An 18,285-nucleotide genomic window follows, 5' to 3' on the forward strand; every position below is an offset into this window, starting at 1 on the left:
GGAAAGAGGAGAGTAGCTCATGAGTAAGGAATGTGAGCTTCTTGTTTAACACAAAAGAGATCTTGTTGCTTTAATCTCAATAGCCTGTAAGCAATTAGGAAAACACTGAACTTTGAGTTTAGAGGAGTCATATCTGCATTCGTGCAGTTTGATATTGCATATATGTACACATTACTCATCCAGAATGCCAATGATGGGGAGACAGATAAACCTCACCTGGTTTAAATGTGAATCAGCACTTTCAGAAATGAAGATTTAATACAATATGTGAAGATTTTCATGGGTAAAATACTCACTCTGATTGCTACTATGAAAATAACCACTATCACAATTGAATTAGACTAGAATTGGACGTAAGTGTTCAAAAGATGCCTACCCACCTGGACTTTCAAAATCAGTCACCAAAGCCCAAGTCATCACCCCCCTTCTGAGTACAATGGGCACAGAGTGTAAATCCTAACTGCTCAGGAAGTGCTGTGACCTGGTTTTACAGCACTGCTGATGTTTTGTTATTACATTCAATAAGGACAGACATAAGATGTAACAGTTGATTCCACCCTTACATGATGAGTAGCCTGAACTTCACAATCATTTTAGAGATGCAGAGTTTCTGTAAGTTTATTTAACTCTTGTTAACATGTTGGTAATTGTTTTACAATTTCTTTCATCATTTGTTCCACTGCCAAAGAACTTTCTTTTCATGGACTAAAATTGCTTTGCTGTAGTCCAAGTGGTCTATTATAACGAAGTTGTAAAAAATTACCACAAACTTCATGATATTAAAGAATATTAATTCTTATAATGATCCCCAATTTATAACATAAATTCTTTCACTGACAGTACTTAAAACTTCTACCTGGAGAAAGAAACACTGCTCTAATTATTTGTCCTGGCAGTAAAAAGTTGAGACCATCACAAAAGACCAGTATTAAAATACTGTGCACTTTTTTTCATATGCTTGGAAGAAGGCTGATGGAAGAAACAGGAAAAGATAACATTTGTTATGGCAATTATTTACAGAGATTATGAAAATGAAGAACACAGGATTAGCTTAAGGGTTTTCATGCAGGTACAATGTGTTCTTGTTCTTACTCATTTTTCTCATGGATCAAAAACCTGTATATAGAGATAGGTGTTAAAGATCACTCAATGAGCAGATAAAGCAGTACACAGACTGGGTGGTCTTCTCTCTATCATAATTAAAATTTCAATTTTAGCATGTTTGAACCTACATGCCTACTTTCTTCTTTTTTTAAAAAAAAATCAAAGAAACAAAGAGAAAATAAATGACCGCTGTTATACTTTAACAATATCATTAGGGGAGCGGGGGAATGGATCAATTCCAAAGCACTCCTACCCCAACTCTGGGAACTGCCTTGCAGAAAATCAAAAAGAGGCCAGGAAATACTGAGCTGAGGTACCATGCTCTGCAGCTCCAGCCCTCCTCCAAAATGAGGATGTAGAGCAGCTTAATGTTGGCTTAGTTTATTTAGGTCACAGAATCACAGAACAGTTTCATTTGGAAAGAACCTCTGGAGGTCACCTAGTTCAATGTCCTCCTCAAAGCAAGGCTATCTTCCAGCTTTGACAAAGTAGCTCAGGGCCTTGAACAGCATAGCTTTGAAAATCTCCAAGCATGAAGACCCAACAGCCTCTCTGGAAAAAATAATGAATCATTCCCTGGGCAGTATCTAATGCTTCTCCCACTTAAGAACATTATTTTAATGTCAAACTAAAAAAATTCTAGCTGCAACTTGTCACTGTTGCAGTCTTATTATCTTTTTGCAGCAAATCTCAGAGAAGAGTCTGTCTCAGTCTTTCCTCTTCCTTTAGATGCAAGACAGCATTCAAACTCTCCTTACCCTTCCCTTTTGCAGGGGAGAGCTGAACACACCCTGTTGCCTCAGCACCCTAATCCTTGATGCTTTGTGCCAGACTCTGCTACATCTGCTCTGGTGTGTCAGTATCTTGTTACACAGAACTCAAAACTGGACTCACTTTTGGACAATGGACTCACATGCGGCTTCATGGTAGCCAAGTAAAGGCGAATAATCATTTCCTGTGATCTGCTGGCTGTGCTCTTGCTAGTGCAACCCAGGCTGTGGTTAGTGCTTCATCACTGCAAGGGCACGTTGCTGACTCACACAGCCCTGCATGCGACTCCAGTCTCACATAATGAGATATTTTCAGTCTCCTTCCTAGTCTTATGCCCCATCCTCATGTTTTCCAATAGGTTCTTTAATTGAAGTCATTCTTACTGCAAACACTGCAAACAAAAGTAAATCCATTCCTTTACATGCTAGCCAATAACAAAAATTAAAAGACTTACAAAGGACATGTCTCACCAGACATATCATCAGAAAGGTACAAATGGGGTGTCATTAGTTACACCCTGTGAATCTTCAGCATTTCCACAGTCAGACCCAAACTAATGACAGTTAACTTAGCTACCTACGTCTACCCTCCTATGGTTGAAAAAGAAACGCAATGTGGACCCATTTAACCTGCCTTATGAATTTGAGGTAGTTAAGCACTTCCCTTGGGGTTAAAATTGTCTGTTGTTAGTTGATAACACAACAGAAAAGTATTGTACTTTCACAAAAGCTTTTTTGGCAGTGGAGTTTCCTACACCAAAGGCAATACAAGATAGGATCAAGCCAGGGAATGAGAAGTGAAGAGTGTTCCAGTCCCTCCATTGTTTTTTCCATGTACAAGCAGCTGTGAAGATCTGTGCACTAATGCTTGCTTTTCCTTTCAAACATATACTGAAAATGATCTTGAAGCCTCTCTCTCAAAACATAACAACCTAAAATGTCTGCTGGCTCTTGAAAATCTCAGAGGAAGCTACCCCTGCAAGTAAATGTCTGCTACCCTTTCTCATTTCAGACCCTTATTTTTACCACCAGCCAAACAAGCAAAGAAAAATTTCTGAACTAATGCAGCACAGATTTTCAAACAGGGGAAAATCAACATATTGGACTTGATTATTCGTATTTCTTTCCCACAATCCTTTCTTCAGTGACTGAAAAAGACTCTCTGACCCCTGCAAAGCCCATTTGACCTAGAATGCTGCTGCTATTGCTGAACTGCTTTTCATCCTCTCTGTTTTGGCACCCTCTTGAACCCACTAGCTCCTTGCTTTTATAAAAGCCTTGTTTGGACTCTCTGACAACTCTACATCATAGCCAGTAACTAGCCTTCCTTATTCAAAGGGATCAGATGTCATAAAAGCGACACAAAGAGTAAAATGCTCTTTGACAGAAAAAGGATCGTGTGTCAAAGTAGATCTTTCCTTGATTAACCAGAGAACATTGTCACTTGGCTTTGGGAAGGACAGATTTTAGAAAATGAACCAGTAGTGTGAGTTGCTCATTTCCTTTTATACACAATGAAGTATGATGGGGAGAGTTTCACAACAGTTCCTGGTGTTTGCTTTCTGAGGTTAACATCAAGCTAGAATGATTCACAAGGTGATTTCAGGGCTCTGGATGGTCCCTTACTTCAGGTGAGGAGAGGGGCAGGGTGCCTAATCTGTGCAGTTTAAAAAGACTACAAACAAGCAGACAATGTAGGTTAGAGGAGGAAGATAACACAGAAATATATTTAAGAGCAGTTATAGATAACTTTGAACTTGCACTTTCATAAATCACCATGTGTAACACTGGCGACATGCTGTGTTAAATAACAAGGCTCTTTGGGGGTGTTTGCAGGACAGGAAAATCTAGCTCTAAAACCAGAGACTGCCCAGTAAATGAGCCAGGTGAAGAAATAACCCACTCTCCCCGTTTTGCAGGGAATTATTAGTCTTAAGTGATAGATTTGGGAAATCTGCATTCTTTTCAGAGGTGGTCAGCTTTCACTCAGGCACACTGCAGCATCTAAACAAATGGACTGTGAAGGTGATTTTCATGAGCCACCTTAGAGAACACACTCTATAAAATTGTTTGAAAAGCATATGCAGTGTAATGATTAAAAGCAGAAATGATTAGTGTACCTATGCAATAAAACAACGTTTTATTAGGTGATTTTTAAGACCACAGAAAAATGGCTATTTGCCTAACTTCTCTTTTTAAACTTCACTATCTTTTCCCCCTTGTGCACTCTGCATCAATTAATTATCTTCCTTAGTTTGTTAACAATTCCATAAAATCTCTACTGCAATTTTATATTTATAGCATCATCCACAAGAGAAAAACATCAAACAATTTTGCATTGTAATTATCCTTTTCTTCCCCAGCAACTGGCCAGCAAACTCAGCAGAGACACAAAAACCCAACCCTAAACCAAGCACACATTTGTACAGGCACCCTTGTGAGATTTAAGAGCACTTTCCAGAACTCTACTCCCAGTTCTGTATTTATTTGTTAATTAAAAGTGATTAAAAGTTAGGAAGGGTGAAAGAGAATCAGGTCAATCTGTAATAATCTATTACTAAAACCATTAGGTATTATACACATATAAATAAAAAATTTTGAACAGTTGCCTTCTAATTTTGGGGACAAAGTATACTTGTCTTGGGCATTCTAAGCATTTCTACTGGGAACTGCTGCACATCTGAGAAAAAACGCAGACTTACTGGCAGTAATGGCCACAAATACTGATTTTGCTTAATACTAAAAAGCTAAGAGTGAACTACAGGCTGAAGAGATGATTAATGAAATGGGATTTCATCACTCTTGCAGAACCCTCCAGTTCCCCCATCAGTGCATCCATCATTTTCCCTTCCTACAGGATAGTAACTTAGCACAATCAGAAGTCAGACAGAGTCCTGAGAAAATTTTGTGAACAAACCACCGAACTTATAATTAAAATGGCATAAACCAGCTCCATTTAATTGGCCAAAACATAAAACATACTTCAGCCAAACCACTAACAATGTAAATACCTACACAGATTTTCAACAGCTAGCTCCAAATTTAGATATGAAAACATTTTCATACACCTCCATGGTATAAAGACACAAAACTCTACTCTGACCTCTTTGGATGTACATGAACTGACTCCTCTTGGACCTCCTGATCAGTGGAAAATGTGTTTCTGCCTCCAAGAGGCTTTTCAATAAACTTGGGCTGGTGGTTTACTTTGGCAATTATATTTCCAGAAATAATTTAACCTAGAAGACCATGCTTATTTTCTGAGTTATAACACATTTTACTGCACATACATACTGGATTACTCTGCTATCATACTTCTCAGAGCTGTAAGACATCCAATTATGTCAGTAAAAGCATAAACCTGGTGAGAAACTACTTTGAGTACGTGAACACTTCTTGTCACTAAAACAGTCTGCCTTCTGAAACTGCCCAGTAAAGGAAATATTATTGTTGCAGGGAAGAAAACCAAGGGTTGGAGTACACATAGCATCTCCCTAATGTATATTGTGTGATACCCTCTGCAAGGGCATTGTACCATTTTCAAAGGATGTTTCCTAGGCCCTTTGAAGACTGGACTCCTGTGCTGGGATGAGGGCAAACCAAAAGCAGTGAGGCCAGGACAGTCCATGCCAATCACACTCTCTACTTAAAACACTGCCAGACATCCCTGGATCTCATCTAGCAGGAAACAGGCACACACATGCTGCAGAGGACCACCAGGGCAATTGGTTCTATTGAATTATAGCAAGAGACAGACTTCTTTTTCAATGATACAGACATAGCCAAGAAATCACAGCAAAGGACAAGAATCAAATGCAGGAGGGTATCGTGAGTCCAGAGGAGGGCCATGAAGTTGATCAGAGGGCTGGAGCACCTCTCCAGTGGAGACAGGCTGAAAGAGCTGGATTTGTTCAGCCTGGAGCAGAGAAGACTCTGGGGAGACCTCATAGCACATTTCAGATCCTTGAAGAGGAGCCTTCCAAAAGAGCTGGAGAAGGATTTTTCACAAGGGTGTGTAGTGATAGGACAAGGGGGAATGACTTTAAACTGGAAGAAGGTGGGTTTAGACTGGACATTGTGAAGAAATTATTCTTTTTGACAATGCAACAGGTTGTCCAGAGAAGCTATGGATGCCCCATCCCTGGAAGCATTCAACATCAGGTTGGATGAGGCTTTGAGCAACCTGGTCTAATGGAATATATCCCCGTCCATGCAGGGGTGTTGGACTATAGATGATCTTTAAGGTCCCTTCCAATCCAAACCACTTTATGGTTTTTGATACTATGCCGTCCACAGACTATCCATGAAGTTATCTCCTAGCAGTGCACACTGAAGCTCTGCCTAGGAGCCTGGTAAGAAGGGGAATACTGGACAAGTAGAGAACAAAGTGCTCACAGAAGAGCACTGCTGTCATGCCACCACTCCTCTCTGGCAGCAGATGGACTACATCAGATTATTCCAGACATAAGTAGAGATAGAAATACTTAAGTCAGAGCTGAATTTGACCTGCTCTTCCACAGTCCTCGTGTGAAGTCAATTATCTCATCAATCATGCTTTGCCCTGGGGCTCTATTTCCCTATTAACTTGAAGAAATGCAAGCATGCAAGAGCAGTAACTGGATGTTACGCTTTGTACTGATTTGTGGATAGTAAAACGTTAATGGCAGTGCCATCTCTGGTGAACAATAGCCTGATGCAAGAAATGGGTCATCATCTGAACACCCACTTGGAAAACATTTTCCCATTCATGTTACATGCTGTTAGTATCAGATCTTGCTTCCACTGCAGCAGTTAGGTTCTGCCCCTGACTTCAACAGAGCAGGATCAGACCGTTCACTGATTAAAATGCAAAGCTGCAGATATCTCCTTCATGGGATGAATCCCCACAGGGAAAATTTGTCTGCATTTTTATTCATGTGAAGAATTTTAAGGCTTTCATTTACACAGTTCATTCAATAATAATGTGCATGCTGTATAATGGGGTACCTGATTAAGCATGCTTAAGTGCTTTGCTGGAGCAGGGCCATTTCTAGAATTTGAAGGTTTGCTATGATCATACACTCAGAATAGGCAAGCTAGTTTGGGGAATTTCTCACCTGAGTCAATGGGCTTAAAGAGGATCAGCATAAAAGGGGGAAATTTGGAAATGCCTTTGAGTTTCTTTCTTTTCAGCATCAGTTCCTCCTCAAATTAGGCTGAGAAGGTCACCCAATTGTAGGTTTAAGTTTGTCTATGAAACCCTCCAGTAACTTTTAAACTGGCTACCAGTTTCTCCTGAATGAGTCAGGAAGGATAAAAGCCTGAAGTTCAGTTACAAAAGTTTAATAAAGAGGTAAAAGGACAGAGCACATAAAGTTTTTCATCCACATGTAAAAGCTTATTTTCTATTCTCTACCAGGGATATGGAGAGAAGGATGCTATGAACAACAGCAAAACTTCAACCCCCAAGTGTGATGGGGTTTAGATATCAGAGAACTCAGTCACTAATACAGAAGTTCAAAAGAAATCCTTACTTGATGTGGTCTGGGGAAAGAAAATAAGAAAAAAAAGAAGAAAAAAAGAAAGGAGAAATTCTCAAATCTTTTTGGTTTTGAAAATCAAGAACCTCAAAGTCCTGGGATTTTAATCTCCATCTATTTTTCCCCTTTTTTATTCATTATTATCCCTCTCTCTACCCTATTCTTATCCCTAATTAAAAAACTAAAGACTATTAAAAAAAAAGGCACCTTCTCTTTTAAACTCCAAAGAACCAGGTAATTTTTTTCCTAAAGCCATTACCCAAGAAGTGTGTTTAAAAAAATTTTCAGCAGGTGTGACTGGCCACTGTTGCACTTTGTACAGTACAGTTTGTACAGTAATGCTCCAACATTACCTTAATTCTCCTGGTTAGTCATAATTTCAGCATGGTATTATAAAACTTTCCACTCACCTTAGAGCAGCCCCTATCAAACCAGCAAAGAATCAAGCTGGTAGTTTGCTATTACTCTTCTCATTATAGCATGAAAATTTAAAGACTTCTGTCTCAATTACTATCAGCCTGCTAATTTTCTCAAAGGCACTAATTTAAGTCTGTGGAAAAAACCACAAGGAGTTTCCCTGCGCAAGGATTTTTTGTGTAGAAGAAAGCAATCGATACTTTGCCAAAGCCTTGTATTATGAACAGTGGTATGTATTTAATGTACTCTGGAAATGCAGAAAAGAATTTCTAGTACAGTCTGTGTCCTTTGTAAGAGCAGACTGAAGACAAATGATTTTATTTCAGGAACATCTGAATCCCATTGATTAGCATGATGAATACAGAACAGGAAAGCTGCCAGGTACAGAGGAAGCTGGGCATGTCCGCAAGGGAGTGGAGCAAACAAGCAAATTACAGTATATGAATGCCTTTTTTTTTTCTTTAACCTAATGTTTTCATTTGGAAAACTTGGATACTCAAACCTCAAAGTTTCTTTAACTGACTGGTCAGTTAATCAGCATATTGTTCTAATTCTCTGAAGGCAAGCAGAGAAGGGTTTTAGAAATGAAAAAAAATACAGTTTTAAACTGTAAGTAATCAATAAAATATTCACATACATTGTATTTAATTGGAACAGGATCTCTTCTGGGAAAAAAAAATTAAAAGAAAGGGGGAAAAAAAGTAAAAAAAAGAGGTTTCTTATTTTTTGGGGAGAACAGTGGCATAAAAATAATTGTGTCACTCCTAAGCATTGATTTAGCATGTCTGAGACTGGGAGCACCCAAAAAGGGTTTCAGAACAAAGCCAATATACCAATGCATTCACACAGCAGTCCCCAAAGTGTCATCTACTTCCAACAACACCAGGAAGTTCCAAAGGGTGGCCCTTCTGCAGTCCTTGGCAGTCCACTGTGAGGCTTTCTGGAGAACAAGTCTGTAAGAGTTTGCTGGCCTTCCAAAATGCTCCATCTCTTACAAGTAAAAGTGAAGTAAACAAGGCTCTTATCTTGAACTGAAAGCCAGTAATTATTTTTTCTTACAGTCTTTATAATTCTTATATAATTTGTCATACTTCTTATGTTTCAAGAAGTATATTCATTTAAATCTTTACCGTTTCATCCACAGATACACCTTAAAAATAGATCTCTTGCATGTTTCCACATAGTTTAGAAAAAAAAATATTGAAACTATTTCATCATTAAGTTTTATGCTTTTACAAATGGTAAAAATATTTTCCTTTTAGTTTTTACCTTCTTGTCAAGTGAAAAAATTGAGCAAAAAAACATGGAAGAGAAAAATGCTTGCATACACGTTTTAAAAATCAGAAAACAATAATGATTTTTATCAGATGCTTGAAAAGTAGAAAAATTTGTTGTTTTGTTTACTCTAACAAGTAAGCAGATAATCCCCTACCAATCTCCAACTGTTTATGGGAGGGCACCATATATTTAGCATCTTTATTTTCACCTTTTAATCCCTATAGTCGTAGAAGAAAAAATTCTATTTGTCCATCATAGCCCTCCTTTCTTGGTCTTTCCTCCATCTTCTTTTGTCTTTGTCCTCCGTTACACCCAGCCTTTGCTTATGGTAGTAGGTTAGAAAGTAATTATTTTATCCATGCCAGGAACCACAATTATGGAATCCACAAAAGGAGCTGACAAAGGAGAAGCTGTCTCTGCTCTCAGCCTTTGCTCCCTCATGCCCGAAACTCAGAAGTGAATGTGCATGGCCAGAATTCTCAACTTAGAAGAAAGTAGGCAGGCATTTTAGTCAGTGCTTTCTGGCTTAGAAGTGGTAATAGGAAAAGCTGAATATGAGCATGGCTAAGGATGGAAAAGCACTTTGGTATTAGAATCATCACTTACCTGGAAAAGAGAAAAATTTTCAACAGTTTGTTTACTGCAACTCCACGAGCATTGCCTGCATTTGAATCAGTAGGATCTTGCATCATATAGGCCACTTAAAGCACCAACCTTCCAGGTTTTTTTGGCCCATACCTTATGTGTAAACCTGGCATAACTTCAAATTCACACCCAGGATGAAAGTTCTCACACACACACTTGCACCACATGCACATATTTGGTTGAACACAGATGTTTAGCCCCACTTGTTACTGACGAAGTTGTTCTGTGTGTATGGCTGTGACAACTTCCTCACATTCCACCATTCAAGGACAGCAGAGTATGCCCAAGATGCCGCTCAGTTATTAAAGGTACAGCTCCTGTAGTTAAAACTGCTCTTCTTCTGATGAAGGAAGAGGACAACGGGGAATTTGGTTTCATTTGGAACAAACATTCACAGTTTGTCCACAGACCACTTGGATTGCAAAGCCGGTCTGCAAGGGAATTAAGAGAAGAAATGTCTTGACATTTAGTCAGGATGGGAGAAGGGAAGCTGAGGTTTATTCCACACTACATGAAATAGGTAGGTAGCCAGTTAAAAATCTGAATACCAGGAAATGTGTCTAGAAAGACAAATTGATTCACTGGGGTCCAGTCTGTACTAGTGTAACCAGAAAATATTTTCTTTGATTATTCAAAGTGATGGTGCTTCCTTACACTCAGACTGATTTCTGGCTCAAAGTCTGCAAAACCACAACTCTTATTTCCAATAAAGGCAGGCAGCACAGTGTAGGCGAATGTAAGGGAATATGAAATTACCCCCACTTTCCAACCAGTGTTTGTACCCAGGACTCAGTCTCCTTAGAATTTCTCAAGGTGTGAGAAAATGAAGCAGAACTGGTGACCCAAATTTACTATTTTCTTATTAGAAGTGAACAGAAAAAATAACTTTTCATGTTCAAAGTACATTCAAGGAATATAAAGGACTCAATAGTTGATACCTGTTCAGTATGCTGCCAGCTTCTAGAGTCATTCATTCTTTCTTTGGACTTGATGCTTTCAACAGTCATTTACCACTATAAAATGGTGCCAGAACACTACACAAGAATATGCAATAAAAAAGGAATAAAGCAGGGGATTCTTGCAGGGAAATGTACAAGAGCACCTTTCCCCTTAGCCACCTCAGCAAAAAACAGCATTTATTACCTGTAAGCTCTTCTGGCTAAACAAAGAATTAATTATGTCACTTTCTGTTTTGTCAACTTCTAATGAATTTTAACAGTGGACTTCTGTAGCCACAGAGCTGCTATAGCACAAGCTTATGAATAAGAAGTGTAAACAGAGACAGCAATTTTGTTTCACTGTCCTTGAGGGGGCAGTCCATAGTTTTACAATGACATCAGAAAACAACATGGCTGTAATTTTCAAGGGATGGAATAAGTTCCATTCTGTCTTCTAAAATAACATGTATTTTTGTATGGAACGCTAAATGGTGCCTACTGCATGTACTAAATATATATTGAGAGTCATGGTAGTGACTGGAAGCCAAGCTCAGAAGACAGAGCTGCTGTCATACACACACACAGCCCAGCTTTCAAAAAGAGGCACTTTTACACTGCAACAGAATAATAAGAACGGTTTAAACTGGCTGTACACATAAATGATGAGGGTTCCAGAATTATGACCACAGAGTTTACTTTAAAAAGCAGAACAAAGGGACAAATGATGGGCAATGATAGATTAGATGGCCATATGTTTAATAAACAAATGCATCATAAGTCTTTGCAACTCATCATACAATTGGAACCGGATGATTTCTCTGCCAATCATTCTCCCTTGGCACTTACTGGAGCACTCCAGATACCACAGACAGCTTTAAAAAATTCCAGTTCAAAAACAACAAGAAGAGAAATATTTACTTTTCCCATTCATATATTTAGAATATTTTTCTCCATATTTTACCTGCCCAGAATAATTTTCAGTGCTGCACCAGTAGCACATTTTCTGAAGATAAAAATGGAATGAGTTCAAAGTTTAGTATTAGTCTAAAGCCTTGTCACTAGAAAAGGAAAAAAAAATCCATCTACACAGTGAGAAAGACAATATTCATTTTGATCCTCAAAGATTCCAACTGTAAGGAGAAAACCTGAAAGTATTACATGTAGAAAAGATATTTAAGGATGTTTTGAAAAGCAGAGAGTCTCTAAGTGACTGAATTGATGGTAATGAAGTAACATGTCTGTGAAAGAAGATAGATACTAAACTGATCTGGTCATGATTTTAAAACTCTGAGACTCAAGCTGATAAGATCCACCTAGCAGAACACAGACTATCTGCAGTGGCACTAAACCTGACCTACTTCTATGCACTTACACATGTTTTAAGCACGTATACCAACCATATGCACTAGTTACCACACTTAGGACACAGCTGCTATAGACACAGAGGCAATATCTAGGCACCATAATTTGAGAAAGCTTAAAACAAAAATTTGAGCTTGCATCTGGAAGATGCCATCACAGCGGCATCACCTGAAAATATAATTTTATCTTCATTTTCTTATTTGTGAAGAAACTGGTTTTAAAATAACCTAGAAACAATTATTTTAAAAAATTTTAGTTGCAGAAAAGAAAAAAATAACAACTACTCCAAAAACTAAAAAAACTTTGTGTAAGTTTGGAATCTATCAGGTTGAAATTAATTTCTAGTGTTATTTTTCTTGCTCTCCTACTGTGAATCTGGGACAACACCGGCTCCCTCTGGTGGCCAACGTACAAAAAAAAATTCAGTAAAATCTCGTGCACCACGAAGTTTACTTAATCTGTTTCTAATTCACTGGATTTTGTATGGGTTGAGAACATTAATCAGAATAGGTTTAATCATAAACTATAAATCTGTCCTTATTCCCTAAGAGCGCTGAATGTCAATGACATTGGACTTTTAAGATAGAAATTTGTTTTGATTTATAAATTATCTAGGCATTTATTTGTTCTCCAGAAAGGGCTCAATGATATTTTCCATTTTTTTGACTGCTTATTTGATTTTCACCCCAGATATCTTAACATGAAGGACAGCATTTGAACAAGGCTGTTTGGTAGTGCAGATAAATCCTGAGTATATTAAACGCGTTTCTTACTAATTCTGATATTAGCGTTTTGGTGAAAAATTTGTTATAGTGGTGAATTTGTTATTAAATTTTCCATTTCCTTCTCACTACATTTCCAATGTCTCCAAGGTTAAAATAGAAGGAGTAAAACCAAGCCAATGTCCTTTCATATCACTGCTGACCTAAGACTCCATCAAAGAGATCTAAACTGATACTGTTGCCTGTTACTGAAAATGACAGAAAAAACCGTTCTCTTTCAGAAGCCAAGTTGAGGGTCTCTTACAAATCCTGATCTGAAGCTTGGAACAAAGAGGAATTCCCCTCAGGGCTGAGCTGGCGCTCATGACCCAAACTTCCAGAGAGTTCCCGGTCCTGCAATCATGCTTTGTTTAAACCCTTCCGTGCACACAAGCTATTGTGCATTAACAGTTCTGAGACAGAGTATCTGTGCAATTCCACTCAACAGATTTGGATTTCTTGAGTGTCACTGGAAGTTTTTTCTGATAACATGTAGAGTACTGGGGGGGTTTCAAACTATATTCAGGTCATAGTATAATTTCTTGTAACTAGGATGATTTCTTGTAAAGACACAGAAATCTTTCTTCTATGTTTTCCTAAGAATTTCACAAAAACTGTTAATTCCCCTGAATATGTTTTAGAGGTAAATTTTGCATTTTAGTTAAAGGTAAAATAAGTGTAAATAATTAACTTATTGAGATTTCACCTATAGCTTTTAAGAGCTTGAGGAGACTACCTGAAAAGAGACTGCTATTTGTAGGAAACATGCCAGCTATGTAGAGAGAGGCCACAGTTGTATCCTTTCAAAGCAAGGAGATTTTTTTCATTAAAAATGTGATTTTGTTGAAAACTTTTGCCATCTTTCAGAAACAATGGTGTCAACGGAAAGAACTGCTTTGACAATACACAGTACTTTGTACTCAATATAAAACACTTTGTTTCACCACTTCATTATTTTTACACTAGTTTGAACTCCACAGGACACATATCTGTGGAGTTACAAATAGGGTGCAAATAGAGCAATGAGAATGGGTAAATTAGGTTCTTAATCTTCACATTGTGAACACCTACTTTTTTTTTTTTGAGAGAAGACTTGCAATTAAACCATTGTCCTGTCTTAAGAAGGTATTACAAAGTACCTGGCAGCTCAGAGAGTTCAAATCCACTCCACTTTTATTAGAAGACCCTTAGGGTACTAAGTATACTTTCTAAAGAATCATTTAAAGCTTACTAACTACATGTCATATTTGTATTAAAAACTGTCAAACCCCATTTTAGTCATATTTCATATTATCTGTAGGAATGCTTTACTTTCTTATTCTCCATTTTGCCTACCTGGAAAGGAGTCAAGATTAACATGATTATTTGCTTGAGGGTAAAACAATAATTTTTCATCATTTAAATTAGAGTTATGTATTGCAAGTCACTAATTTAAATAACATGAATGTCTTAAAGCACAGTACATGTGAGGTCAGAACAGTTCTGGGTGTGTGCACCATTACAACTCATAAAGCCTATGTTTGTAGCTCAGGATTATTAAAAATACATGTCTTATGGGCCGTTCTCATGAAGAACTTCCTTTAGTATAAAGAAGTTTCTGCTAAGTACAAGCCTAGAGAAGATATTTTAATTAGAACTCACTGACTATTCCTAGTACAAGTGCAAAAAGGAGACTTGTAGAACGAGATGTATCTTGAGCAAACAGTGTTTGAGTCTTTTGTTACAGAAATAGAACACACACCTCGATTTCCACAGCATGTCTCCAGCATCAAGATAAAATTACTCATATTAAGCATCAGGATGAAAGCATAAGAATATGAATCAGTGCATTTGGTATTGGTTTTTGGTATTCCTTTTAAGCCCCTTATAGATGCAACAGATCTTCCTGTTTCTTTTGTCTTGACAGCTTGATTGATAGCCAAGATATAGAAAGAATCTTGCACTTCAACTTGGCTAGGCCATGCCCAATATCAGTTTTGTTCCAAAGGAACAAAACAGTTGCAATAAAAGGAAAATAGACCAAATAGGCAATACAAAACTTTATATCTAGACTAAAGTCTTTTTTCAGAAAGAAAAACTAAAAGAGTTCTTAGAAACTTTTCATTAAAACTTTAAACAATACGGAAAGTAAGACACCCTGTCCCAAGAACACACTCTTTTGCAACACCAAATCAAAGCAAACCATGGCTCAAAATAAAGATAATCTTTCGGAAAAGAATGACAGATAATCTTTCTGAGGCTGATATATAGATTTATATAACACACCATTCAGTTCTGGAGGATACATCTCACCAATGAGTATGAACCACAGCCAAAAATAATCAATAGTATTTAAAGAGAATGTGCGAGTTTAAAAAGAAAAGAAGCCAAAATCTCAGTCAAAAAAAAGGGTTTTTTTTTCCCAGCAGAGGAGGAAGGAAGGCAACAGAAGAATCAGGGTAGCAGAGGCAACAGGAGGTTCAGAAGTATGAAGGTCATAGGAAGAGGCAAGGTCTGTCAGACACGCTTGGAGTATGAAGGGAATGATGCACAACAGTAAACTGTCGGGGGAAAAGAGTAAAAGGATAAAATTATAAGTATTGTGAAGGTCAGTTGGCAGAATGGCTAGCATGCTCAGTAACATTAAAGAATCAGATGCCCAAAGGAGGTGCAGGTGCATGGGCACATGCGTTAAAATTTGGAATTCCACAGTTGCTCTAACTGCCTGGGTTCATGTATAAGCTAACTCAATCCTAACAACACAATACTTACTGATACGCTGTATGTCTGTGAATTCTGCTGTACTTGGCCTGAATTTTAATTCTCCAGAAGGAGCAAGATAGATGACATTGGAGATTCAACTTCATTCTTTAGCCTCAGATTGCCTGACTGAGTAAGAGTAGTGATGGCAATAAAAGCCTCCTAAGCCACACCTGCAGGCATGCTTGCTTTAAAGACCACTTCTGAGAAAGAAAAGGCTGGGTCACTTAACACCTGCCTTATGAAGCAGTGTACCATGACAAGCCAGCAAAACACCCTGCACAGCAGCCCTCAGCTCTCAGCTGATGTAGAGCCACATGTAAAAGAGCAAAATTTACTCTGTGTTTCTACCCATTTTTTGCTTCAAGCTAACAAAACCAAACTCTTAGAATCTAGCCCTGTGAAAGACTAGATATATGTCTAAAGTGACTGAAGAAATTCGACTGAACTGTTTGTGAAACTGTCATTGCCTCTGTCAGACAGATTGTATTACCTGTTCATATATCAGTGATATAATGAAAAAAAAAATAAAAATTAGATATATAGACAAGGCTCTTTTCTGTTCTTGTAGTACCTTAAAATTACCTGGTTTTATTCATCAATGACTATTACACGTCATCTACAGAAAATAACATAGTGTACTCACTCCTTCACCCCTTAAAGACCTTCTAATTAAGGGATGTTTGACTATTTTGATCTACAGTTAAAAACAATGACCGGTTCAAATCATTATTTCATTTCTTCAAAGAAATAGCACTTTCTGAAATTTACAAATCAATCAGTTGTCAAGTCCTTACCCAGTGTGAGCCCTGAGTTCACTAGTACTTTATTCAGTGCCAGAGTGAAAAGCTTAACCTCAGTATCTCACTGTACAGGAAGGCAGAGTATATTGTATATTCTTTCCCATAGAGCTTTTAATTTCTTACTGCATATCTTAATGATAGTTCATAACTAGCCAAATAAAGGGATAATGTGGAGTTTCACAGGAATACTGAATTTATTCTAATGAGCTGGCTGACATTTCAAGGCAGCATGTTTCAGTTGCTTGTCTAGGTGCAGCAGTCTTTCACTATATGCATTCTTTACCTCAGGTAAGTAGCACAGAGCTTATCACCAACTCACACATTTGGAACTTCACAAGCAATGTGACATAACCAAACACCATGCAACAATCTCCATCTCTGCATTCCCAAAGTACAGTCAATCTTAGAATCAGGCCGTGAACAATCTGATTAGCATGGTAAGGAAGGAGAAAGGATCCCATAAACACATCAATTTAAACGTGCACACAACATGCAGCTAAGGTTCTACCAGACCAAATGTTAGAGAAAAGGTCATGTAACTAGGATAAAAAGATTTAAGAGAAAAACTGTGAGGATCTTCTGCACCCTTGTTTGTGGAAGAGATTCTAAAATGTATTAAATGGTATTTAATACAGAAAAGCTCGAGTATCTTACTACAGGCCATACTCATGAATTACTTATATTCCACATAAATTTGGAAAACGCAATGAACAGTGACAACTGTGTGTAGGGAGGGAGGGAGGACAGTCCTTCACAGACAGTGGCAGATCATAAGGAGTGAGAATTTAAACTCCACATGATCACAGAATTTTAACTTCTAAATGGGAGTTTTTTCTCATGGAACACATACTGCTGTTGACAGTCACCCACCCACAGCTGTTATCAGAGAAAGTGGTTTTGAGAGTGATTTCAGAAAAAAACATGTCTTCTAACAACACCTGGTATCAGCCGTTTATCCTCCTCCCCACCTCATTCTATGAGAAAACACATTTACTGAGGTTAGAGTTAGGAAGATTGAAAATTTTGTTGTTCTTTGAATCTACCACCCAAATCTTATTTGCACTGCTTGAGGCATTCTCAGGCAATAAAACACATCATTGCAAAACGTTGTTCTTACAAGGCTCAATCACTACGGTATCTAAGCACCTTTCAGAATGGCATTAGGCAATGTAATTAGCATCAGTCCTACTTGTGCTGCTGTCTCTCATGGGTACATCTGTACATGCTTCTCTTGTGTAAATCTACACACTTATCTTTATCTAGGAAGGACAAAGCATAATTACAGAGCTAAAACTTGTCCCTCTCCAATACTGATGCTTTAAGCCTAAAATAAGTACCCACTAAACTCTTGCTCTCAGTAAATTGAGGACAATAAAAATTCATGTTATGTTTCTATGTACAAGCTTAATCAAATCCTTTTGGCTGAGATACTGTGTTTGTTTAGGAGCAAATGATGACACTGATTACATCAGGGCTGCATTGATTAAAGGGTATTTGATCAGCAAGGTAGATCAGGAAAGCATTGCAAAATAACAGTGATAGAAACTCAAATGAAGCAGAAATATTAATGCAAAGAAGGCGACAATGGATTTTTAATAAAGAAAACATCACAGGAAAGTTGATAGTATCTAGAACAAGAAGAAGATTTTAAGTATGATTTCTGTACATAAGCTGATAAAGATGTCTTACGGTTATTCCTCAATAAGATTCAGGTTTTCTGTTAGTATGATCGCCTTAATTTCCATCATTAGCTCCAATAAAACTTAACAATTTGTATTTCCAATTTGAGAAATAGTGCTTTAGATTTAGCTGGTAATCAACAGCAAACACACCCACATTTACCTATCAGAGTAACTGCAACCTGCAGAGTAGTTTTGGTAAACATAAGGTCCTGGAAAGAGACCTTCTGTCAAATTAGTAGCTAATGGAGACATTTCTCTACGCCATGG

General features: G+C 37.8%; 1 protein-coding gene across 3 annotated transcripts in view; it reads right to left on the minus strand.

Annotated features, from left to right (window-relative positions):
• Positions 1 to 18,285, minus strand: part of COBL (cordon-bleu WH2 repeat protein) — a 114,468-nt gene that overhangs the window by 29,842 nt on the left and 66,341 nt on the right. The window lies entirely within an intron of this gene.

Source organism: Geospiza fortis, unplaced genomic scaffold, assembly GCF_000277835.1.
Source record: "Geospiza fortis unplaced genomic scaffold, GeoFor_1.0 scaffold362, whole genome shotgun sequence".
NCBI classification, from domain to species: Eukaryota; Metazoa; Chordata; class Aves; order Passeriformes; family Thraupidae; genus Geospiza; species Geospiza fortis.